Source organism: Gadus chalcogrammus, unplaced genomic scaffold, assembly GCF_026213295.1.
Source record: "Gadus chalcogrammus isolate NIFS_2021 unplaced genomic scaffold, NIFS_Gcha_1.0 GACHA099, whole genome shotgun sequence".
Classification (NCBI taxonomy): domain Eukaryota; kingdom Metazoa; phylum Chordata; class Actinopteri; order Gadiformes; family Gadidae; genus Gadus; species Gadus chalcogrammus.
In genome coordinates, this window is record NW_026613534.1 from 104,743 (window position 1) to 115,171 (window position 10,429).

At 41.0% G+C, this 10,429-nt stretch overlaps 1 long non-coding RNA gene across 1 annotated transcript; it reads left to right on the plus strand.

The window, feature by feature from the left end:
• The first annotated feature begins 390 nt into the window (after nucleotides 1-390).
• LOC130378688 (uncharacterized) lies at nucleotides 391-10,142 on the plus strand. Its single transcript, XR_008894844.1, has 3 exons — nucleotides 391-2,561; nucleotides 3,342-9,769; nucleotides 9,897-10,142. It is a non-coding gene; the product is annotated as an uncharacterized LOC130378688 (long non-coding RNA).
• The last annotated feature ends 287 nt before the right edge of the window (nucleotides 10,143-10,429 follow it).

A 10,429-nucleotide genomic window follows, 5' to 3' on the forward strand; every position in this document is an offset into this window, starting at 1 on the left:
ACGACGGAGAACCTGTTTGAAGGCTCCCATGATGTAGGAGTAACCTCTCTGAGTTGAGCCCTTGACAAGGAGGGACGAGTCTTGGGTTCATGAATTACAGGCCAGACGGCGACAGAAAAAACAATGACTGCAATAATAACAAGCCCAAAACCACCCACATGAACCGGCGCACCAATACACGAAGATCACCTGAACCCCCCAAATCCATGCCCAAACCACCCACATGAACCGGCGCACCAATACACGAAGATCACCTGAACCCCCCAAATCCATGATAGCTTATCAATCATTTTGAAATTTTAAAATTGTATTATGTCTACCAATTTTTACTTTACTTTTGCACATGATGAAAATTGTATGGCCTTGTAGCACATAACCAAGAGTATTAGCTCAGGATTTCTATGAATAGTTTTGTTTGTGTGATATTTGGCCATGTGATTGTATGATAACAAGATTTATGTTCATTGTTGTATTGTTAAATAATGACCTGTATTCCCAATGAGACCCACAAGGTGGATGCCATTTCAGTATTATGAGCCCGTTGTGGTTTTTCCCTCTATTCAAGAGTTTTCCACAACGGTAGATGGTGTTGATCCTAATTTGACTATGTTTTCGGTGTGGTAAATGGTGTTTATGGTTTAAAATATTATTGTATGGTCATCTGAGATGACCAAGGAGGGACTGTTACGTATTTTAAGAATCTAAGCTACCCACACATAGACCCAATGAAGACCAAACATATTAGCCGTAAATACCATACATAGCCACAAGGGGAGCCTTACTGAAGGCTGCAATAGATACTTTATCCACAGAGGGCAGCACCACAGACCAAGCGAGGATAACCGAGGATTACGTCCCACCGGTTTTCTCCAAGTCTTCCGGTCCTCCGAGTCCATAAGAAAGCCTCCACATCGTGGAGACAGGTAGAACTCTCCCGGTAGCGATAGGACATGCGTGGGTTGATGTCTTAGACCAGCTAGGAGAACACTCTCGCACGTGCTAAGGCACATCTTCAATCTCTCTTAACTTCAGAGCATCAGTTTACCATACCGAAAATACTTTATACAAATAAAGTCTCTTTAAAGCTATTCCTTTGGATTCGACCCCTCTTTCCTTGAAGAACATTACAATGCCCAAAACCACTAGGTAGCAAAATCAGGAAGCAGAAATCGGCAGAACACGTGTTCGTCAACTAGCTCTAGAATATTTAGTTGCCGGGAGATCTGTTCGGGATTTAGTTGTTGAGCGAACCTTGTATTGCAACGGAGATTTGTTAGTGAACGTGTTATCACTGCTCTATAAAGGTGTCCGGCCGCCATCCCCTATTCACGTGCTTTTGTGTATTGGAGAACCGGCTCAGCAAGCTGCAGTCTGCAACAATATATATATATAAGCTTCATTGGTTGACTGGCTAACTACTAGTTAAAACGAGCAGTGTTGGTATGGAAACGGTGGTGCTATTGTGTTTTCTCTGCAACAAGTTCTAGCTTGTTGCAGAAAGGTGTTTCGCCCAGAGTTGGTGTCGAGCCGCCTCAAAGGTTAGCCTTGTTTCGCTTGAAGAGTTGTAACCACGTCTTGTAAACAAGCTTAAAGAGTAGGACATGGATCGGCATATCATTTTGTGGTGGTGTACAAAAATATGATAATTGTTCCCTAATAGTCAGCATGTTCGCATAATTTATCTGGAGGGATATCGATTGCCAATGCCTCTCTTGTTTAAACTCACCTTCAAACTTTTGGAGTGGGCTGAGGGGGCATGTTTCAAGACCTCTGCCATCAGAAGCTCCACCTCCTTCTCTTCCAGACCGGCTTCCATTTCATGATCGCCTCTGTAATTAGATTGAATTTGTGATCAAAAGTTAGGCATGTCACCAACACTCAGGGGGCACATTCTCAAAAATGTTTTTTCCTGAAATCTATTCATCTCTTGAGGATATTTTTGTGTGATAGTAAGTTGGAACTTGTTGCTTTGTGATTTCATTCATTAAAAATGAATGGGATTGTATGGATTCAGATGTATATAGGTCTGTATAATAGAAAGAAAACTGATCAACTGTGAGGACAATAAAGATATAATTTTTTTTTTTATAATTTTTTCTGCAATGATGCAAACCAAAACACGACAGTATAATTCATACACATGTATATTAGTTATGCACTTCTTGCATCTGAATCCAGACAATTATGCAATATAGCACGAGTAGCCACGAGGACTTATACAACAACTCCACTGTCAGCTAATTAACTTTAAATTGTATTAAAATGTCAGAGTGGGGATGTCCGAGTGCTAGTGAAGACCCCCTGTGGCTCATGGACTGTATAACATAGTTGTGATGCAACAGGAGATATGTCTGAACAGTCCTTACACTTAGCCTCTATATGTACCAGCTGCATGCCTCTGTCAATTGTAACTGCATGATGTGTACAAATGTGATGTCAAAATGACTTGCACTATTTTAATTCCCTATCAGGTTTAATTCAAATCCAGTACTGTTGCATTTCAGCAAAAGCACAAGGGTGAAAGTCTTTGGTCCCCTTCAACTCCTGAGCAACAACAGCAGGTAATACATTAAAAATATACCAATGATAAAGGGCTTTCTGTTAAAGAAAGTACACTCAATATATGAATAAATAGATGTGATGCACTGAAAGCATTCCATTAACAACACATCCTACAATACAAAGACAAAAAAGCAGCCAGCTTGTCACGGTACCAAGGTCAGTGATAATGAGGATAGGGATGGGCATTCGATTAAATTGACCACACTGACCACTTTTGTAACTGCCATATATACAGTACATTCGGATTGCATGATAGGAATAGATATATTCCGATTAGAAATCGAATTGGATCAGAAGTGTCCATGTAAACGGGGCTAATCTAAATATAATTCTCTGATCGGAATAGAATTCCATGTGGAATAGAATAGGTGGTGTAGTCGGCTATAATCGACATGTATACACTTATTCCGATTAGTTTGGGGTGGGTGCGGCTACTTTTTAACTTGGAGAGATGGCATCAGCAGTTGCAGTAATTCGCAATTGGTCCGTCTGTATTTCTCTGCTGAACAACAATACGAATGGTAATTGTAAAAAGACACACTGTGTGAAGATATTTTTTAGATTTTAGTTTTATCGATAAAATGTACGTCAGACGAAATTCTTAATGATCAATTAGTCGATCGTCAATTAATCATGCCCATCCCTAAATGAGGAGTCTTTGGAAGAAACGGATCACATCAGTTAAAAGGTGTAGAAAAATAGCTGAAACAGCTAAATAGATTTGTTTGCACATATTTAGACTTACGTTTGATGGTACTGCCCACTGCTGTGCCAAGCAGTGGCATCTTCCCCTTCTTTCCCCTAAGGCTGTAGCTGCTCCAAACAAAGTTTGAGGCCACAGAGCGCAACACCCTCCTCACACACTCCCCAGGATTGGACCCCCCAACTAGGCTCAGATGGGAAATCTAAGGAAATCAAACAACCATGGTTAAGGCAAGTATTTGCATTGTATTTTTCATGTGGTGTTGGTGGTGTCTTCTTTTGAGGGGGGGTAACCAAATTAAGGTATTTGAAGATGGACTGCTCATCTCTTAACTACTTAGCTAACAACAGGGAACTAAAGATGAAAAAAGCTCAATGGCAGGGCCATGTGGCACACTTGGTGGCATGTGTACAATATAGCCTGAAGTCACTTCACCATTATTCGTACATTTACCATTTTTTTTGTGAAATCTCTATTTTTAAGGTGCTCCTCGAGTTCCTGTAGTTCGGCCTGAGTTTGCGCCTGCAGTAACTCGACACTAGCTTCCCCAGGGTCCCCATGTCGATTTGCCCTTAGCAATAATAGAGCCTCTCTCTGATTCTGCTCAACAGTCTCAAGCTTTCGGAGCAGAACCTCCAATGTCGCTGTAAAAAAAATGTTGATGAGTGTATTTAGTCTAAGTTGGTGTCATTTGCATACAGTTCAATACATGTATTACCGTTGATATTCTTTGCCCAGATTGGTATGGTTTCTCTCTCTCTTCGGTCACCTAAGTAATGTAAGGTGACCAGATTTCTGAAATGAAAATCTGGGACATTTTCAATGCGGCGGTGAAAAATCATTAAATATTATCATTATGAAATAAAAAATGGGGACAAGTACTTTTTCATGTATTTTAACCAGCTTTTATTACACAAAAGGTCAGAGGCGCCATTAGGGGGCGAAAAGTAAGGACAATTCTGAGGGCCCGTGACTGACGGGGGCCCTGAAAAAAAAATTGGAACATTAGTTATGCTAATAAAAAAACATCATTAATGGATTTTAATAGAAAATCAAATTTATAATTAAACAAACACTTAATCAGTATGCAGAATGTTTCCTGCATGTCTTCACAGTGTTATATTATCACAGCTCAGTGTCAGTAGATATTGTAAAGTTAGTATCAGACTATAAGATAATTGAAGCCTTCACAGGTAGAGGTGTGGTTACAGAAACTGCACATGGTTGCCGTTGCCTGTGTGTGATGGTGGGACCCAGTGTGATATCTTTTCATGGGGCCGAACATCCCTGGTGGCGCCCCTGCAAAAAAGGTTAATAAATCAAAGTATCAGCACCCACAAATATCATGTATCAGTAGTGCACAGCAGTGTCAAAAACACAAATATGTCATGTGCAAAGACAGCTGCCAGACCAGTAGCTAGTAAATATCATCAAGATGTAATTAATAATAATTACCAACCAAGTCAAAACATATAAAAAGATGTAAGTGGATCACTTAATGTGTGCCACTGGAAACTGTGGGCCTGGCCCAAATAGTACAAAAAAGTCACAACAAGAAAATACATCTCTAGTAAGAAGGCTGTACACAAAAGGTTACAATCAAACAAAGAACAAATGGGTGACATCACCAACCATCCATCCACTGAGGAAGACAAAAAATATCTTAGTCTTGTTAGCTTGAGTTAGGATGGATTTTTTGGTCAAAAGTTTCTACTCACAACTGAATACTGAACTGATATTTATGACACAAAAGGTGGCAATCAAAAAAATGGGTGACATTACCGTGATCCCCTCATTCATCCACCTCCGCCTCAGGAGCCTGGGTAGAATAAGAGCAGAGAACATGAGAAAAACTGCAAGAACAGAGCCAATAGTAATAGGCTACTGACATTAAAATCAGTGACTCAGGGCATCAGCTAATCAAATGGTCTGCATTTATAACTACTACAGTCATTGGTTACCCACACAGCCCGACACAAAAAACAGCAGCCTAACACACACAACTATCAACCATTGACTTATTATTAATTAATTTATTATTAATTAATAATATCATTATTATTATTTTAACAGTCTCAGGTCCCTATGCCTACAGGAAAATCATATGCTACCAAAGCAGTCTTCCACTTCCCCCTCTTCCAAAACAGAGGCACATACAATGTCATCACCTGGTAATCTCATGCTAACGTTAACATTACAGCTTCACTGGTAATGACAGATATAAAAACATTGTCATAATGTTAACGTTCACTGACTTTTATAACGTTACGTTAGGTCTTCAGTTCAGATAAACAATCATACTTATTTTAAAGTTACATCACTTCTCACACACGCGCACACACACACACAGCCAAGTCTACTGCCAATTCACACAAAATAAATAAGTTCATACACAACATACCATTTATGACCGCTGATCTTCTCTTTTTCCTTTTTGCCGCCTCTAGATTGTTGTTGTTGACGCTTCTGCGTCTGGTTGTATGTCCTGATAACGTCTGTACGTCATACGACGTCTTCTCTGGTGATGCGTTAAATGACTACCGTAATAACTGGTATTTGAGTCTGCGAGCATTTTCCCACCATTCAGTGTCAAAATCGGGGACATTTCCAGGGACAGCTTTGACCGGGGACAGATCACCGAAAACGGGGACGTCTGGTCACCCTAAAGTAATGTGTATAAAGCATAATGTGTAGGGTTAGTATAGACAGATGACTGTCATAACCTGTTGATAAGAGTTACTAGTTTGGTTTTAACCACCCTCTCCACCCGCCACTTTACCGTCCCCAGTAGAGATAGGCAATGGCGTTTCAAATGAAGATGCGATCGAAACATCTGCAGAAAGTACAAAACAATAATTCAATGTAATTTTTTTGGTTTCAAACTCTTTGTTGTCTTGGCTCATAGAATTACTGTTATGTCATCATCATTCGTCATCATTACCATACATAACTTTACCATCATTTTCTGTAAAAACGTCTCTTGCCTGTGAAGGAGGGGAGTAATCTACAGTAAGAACAAGATAAGAATTTAGGTTATGTGTTTTTGTTTCGAACCATAGTGTCTTCTTGACTTCTATACAATTATTTGTATTTGTTTTTAACCATCATTCCCTTGCAAAACTTTACCGTCATCAGTCACAGGGGGTGAAGATATTTGTAGTGGGCTACGCCGTGGAATGGGGGATTCTATCTGGGGTGGAGGAGGAAGGGAAGTCCTGAAATGTGGACCTTGTCCTGCCTTTTTTCCATTTTGTTTCTTTGTTTTCTTTTCACCTGAACAGAATCATATTAGCCAAACGTAAATAACAGTGTTACATGTTTACACATTGTTTAGAATTGCTGCTTGCACTTTTAACACCAAGTTAATACAGTACACAAGGATGTGCAGATATACCGGTGTGAATACATTTTTGGGGTTTGACGATGATGCGCCTCCCTTTGTCCTCATTTCCTGTCTCCACACAGGACTTTGTCTCCGCTCTCTTGATCCTCCTGACGGCCTGATCCCAATCATCTAAACCAGTGGTTTTCAAACTGTGGGGCGCGCCCCCCCTGGGGGGCGCCAGAGTTCTTCAGGGGGGGCGCGACGTGAGAAAAAAATAAACCCGAAGAAAAACCTGAAAGTCGATGATTCAAATCATCAATTGTACTTCAACTGTAGAAATAACCTAACTAAATCGATTTTCAACCGTTTATCTTCGTGCAAACCATTTAACAAATCTACACACTTGTATCTTCAATAATATCTAAACAGAATTTCGATATCATTTAAAATTTCTTCAGAATCACAGTTTTAGTTTCATACCGCTTCGTTTTCATTGAAGACGTCAGCCCATTCTGATACACCTACTTCTAGACATCGTAATTCAGTCGAATCTCTAGACTGAAAAAGCAGATCTGATTCGACTCTGAAAATTCAGAGTCGGGGACCCTGAATGAACCTGTGTAAACTGGCAGTTTACACAGATTAAGATGTTCAAATGTATTTAAAAAAGGTTAAGCTAACACATGCTTAGATAAAGTTGTTAAATTGTGTTAAGAAATGTGTTTAAAAACGCACAAAGATGTTTTAATGTTTCAGAAATATGTTTAAAATGTTAAAAAAATATGTTTGAAATGTTTTAAAATTATGATCAGAGATGTTTAAAATGTGTAAAATAATTAAGATAGCTTTCAAAACACAGGTCTTTAGAACATTAGGCTCAGCTGAATTTTTTTCTCTGAGGGGGGGCTCACTCTCTTACACTTTGAAAACCCCTGATCTAAACAGTCAGGTGGGCCAAAACAATTAGAAATTACACTCTTTTAAATGTGTTGCATATCACCACTTGTTATTTGTCGCCAGGGCTCTACAGTGCGCCCATTTCACTCGCATTTGCGAGTGAATATTTCGGCGTGCGAACGAGAAAAACAAAACAGGAGCACGCGTGCGAGTGACTTCTCCACAGCGCACTATACTGTGCGTTCACACCAAACGCGAAGGGGCGAAACCATAGACATCATATAGGATCCTATATGATGTCTATGGGCGAAACGATTCCATACAAAGCAGCGATTCCATTTGCAGCGCGACACTTTTGCCCGGCACGGGCGAGCGCGTTCACGTGGATTTCAGGTGGATTGAAATATTTAAACTTTGCCGCGACATTCGCGTGATGACAGCCAATCAGCGTTCAACAGCGTGGCCACTGAGTGACGTGCGTTACGTAACAGCCAATCAGTTTTCAACCGGCCAACCGCTCCCTGCAGTGCAGTCCGGGGTGAACCGCAGCATGGAGGAGAAAGTGATTGCTGCCGTTTGCGACTCCCCGAGCTCTATATAGAATAGTATATAATGTAATATTATTGTATTGTCTATACAATATCACGGCCAAAAGCTCTGTGCTCCTCCGGATAGCCGTAGCGCTGGTTTGTTTACCTACGTTGCTATGGTTACCAGTCTTGTGTGTTCCAACGGTTTATTAGGTATCTAAATCGCTGCCTAATCAATACTTCATTCACTGCCTCTTCCGTGGTCATTACAATATTATGAATAGACTGCGTGGAGAAAGTTAATGCTGTTATGGTAGACGATAAAGTCTACAAATTCAACCCCCGACTGGTTGAAGGATTTCGGGTGGCTAGTTTATGATGCTAAGAACATGAAAATGTTCTGTACATTTTGTAAGGAAGCCCCATCGGCAATGGCAGGCTCCTCTCTGTTTATAACGGGGAACCCTAATCTGAAACGATGCTGTAGTGAAACACATCGAGTCCACTAGGCATTCTCGCTGCCCGAGTTCTATATAAATCACACCCAGCCCAATAACCCTGGTACGGTGGAAGCCGAAATTGGTGCTGTTTTGTGTAGCCTGAATGTAATCTTGTCTATTTATTTGTCTTAATTTTGCTTTAGTAAGTGGGTTCTGTTGGTGTGTGCAATTTCTGCACGCTAATAAATGTTCTAAACAAAAACCTATTGTGCCCCCATTTTTTTTCCTGTGCTCCTACATTTTTTAACTTAGGGGCACGAGTGCTCCTGAAAAAAAAAGTTATCGTAGAGCCCTGTTTGTCGCCCATTAACACACCTGTTGAGGAAAATATTTGTATTGGCCTTTTTAGACAGGTTTTAGGATCGGGCAAATCTTTGTCCTTTGCCCTCTGTGTGGGCTTGTGGAGTGGCCAGTAGCTGCATGTCTTCTGAAATGGAAAACAAAATAGTTTTGCATAACTTGCATAGAATTTTTGACATGATTGACATACAGGTTTTTCGCATGAACTTACATCTCCCTCTTTTATAATCCAATTACTGGCCACTATGCCAACAGTCCTTTCCCCCAAAAATTAGACGATGCTATACATTCTGTAATCAAGAACAGAGAGGTTAATTAATACAGTAAAGAATTATTGTGTCTGTACAAGAATTTGCAATGATAATACACTGAGCAAATGACAACATACTGCAATGTCATGAAGAATGGCCATGAAGAGGATTTTTTCCCCAACAGGAATCTTGATTGCCTTTCTTTTCAGGTTGTCTTTTTGGATCCATCTCAAAACGGTGTCATTGTTCTTGTACTTCAGTACTCCGATTTAATGTGGAGTCACAAGGGACACTGAAAAGTGGTTCTGGGTGCTGGTATACACGGCAAAGCTGGCTTCCATCCCTCTCCTCTATGACCTCACAGCATTCGCGGCGATTCAAAATAAAAGAAGAATTGGACCTCTGCCTACCATGCTCCATTGGCTGTCCAGCGCATTCCTCAAGCCTTTTCACCACTTGTGACAGGGGGCATCTTCCACTCCTTACCATCCTCTTTATTTTCTTGAGACAATTTTCAAATTTAAAAGCGCTACAATTGTCCAATCCTCCAAAGGTCACGGCATCCTCCACAATGTGCAACATTGAGTGCACGTTGTAGACCAGAAACTGGTTACCATAAAGTTCTCGGCCTCTCTCAACAAAGAATCGGAGGAGATCAGCAGCATATCTCCAGTGTTGCTCGACCAATGCTGGACTTACAAGTATGTTCATTGCCACACTGAATGTCATGAAGTGGCTGAAAAATTAATCTTTAAGGACCCCCTTCAGCACAATCTTTCCTGTATATAACATAAACTGCCTATGTTCCGTTGCCTTCCATCTCTCAAGCTCTTTAAGATCTCTCGGTTTGCGAGCGAAGCTGGAAGGGATGTGTGGACGGAGGTTGGTGAGCCTGCTGCTGACCTCCTCTATTTGGGTTGCCGACGTCTTCAGGCCCTTCACTCCTCTGCACCACATGAAGAGAAGCCTCTTCATTACACCCAGTACCGGTTCTTTCAATACGCACACTACGCACGTTGCGTAGGGCCCCGCAAATTTATTATTTATAAAAAAAAAAAAAACTGACAACGTAACTGTCCGTCGCGGACGTGACGTCAGATAGCTACCCATGCGCATCATTGCATCATCAGTGTAGAAAGATGAAGCGGAGCTATCCCTCTGGGAATGAAAAAAGGAAGAGGAAGGAACTTGAAAATGAACTGCGGGAGCAGCAGTCAGGTAAAGCCTTTAACTCTCCTCTCCTGGTGGTAGAGAGGGAGGGACAGTCCGTGTTAGACCTACAGGGCGGTGAGCCCTTGGGGATCCCCGGTCTCTGTGTGCGTCTTGCTAGCTTCTATAATTTTAGTTGTAGCCTTGTATAG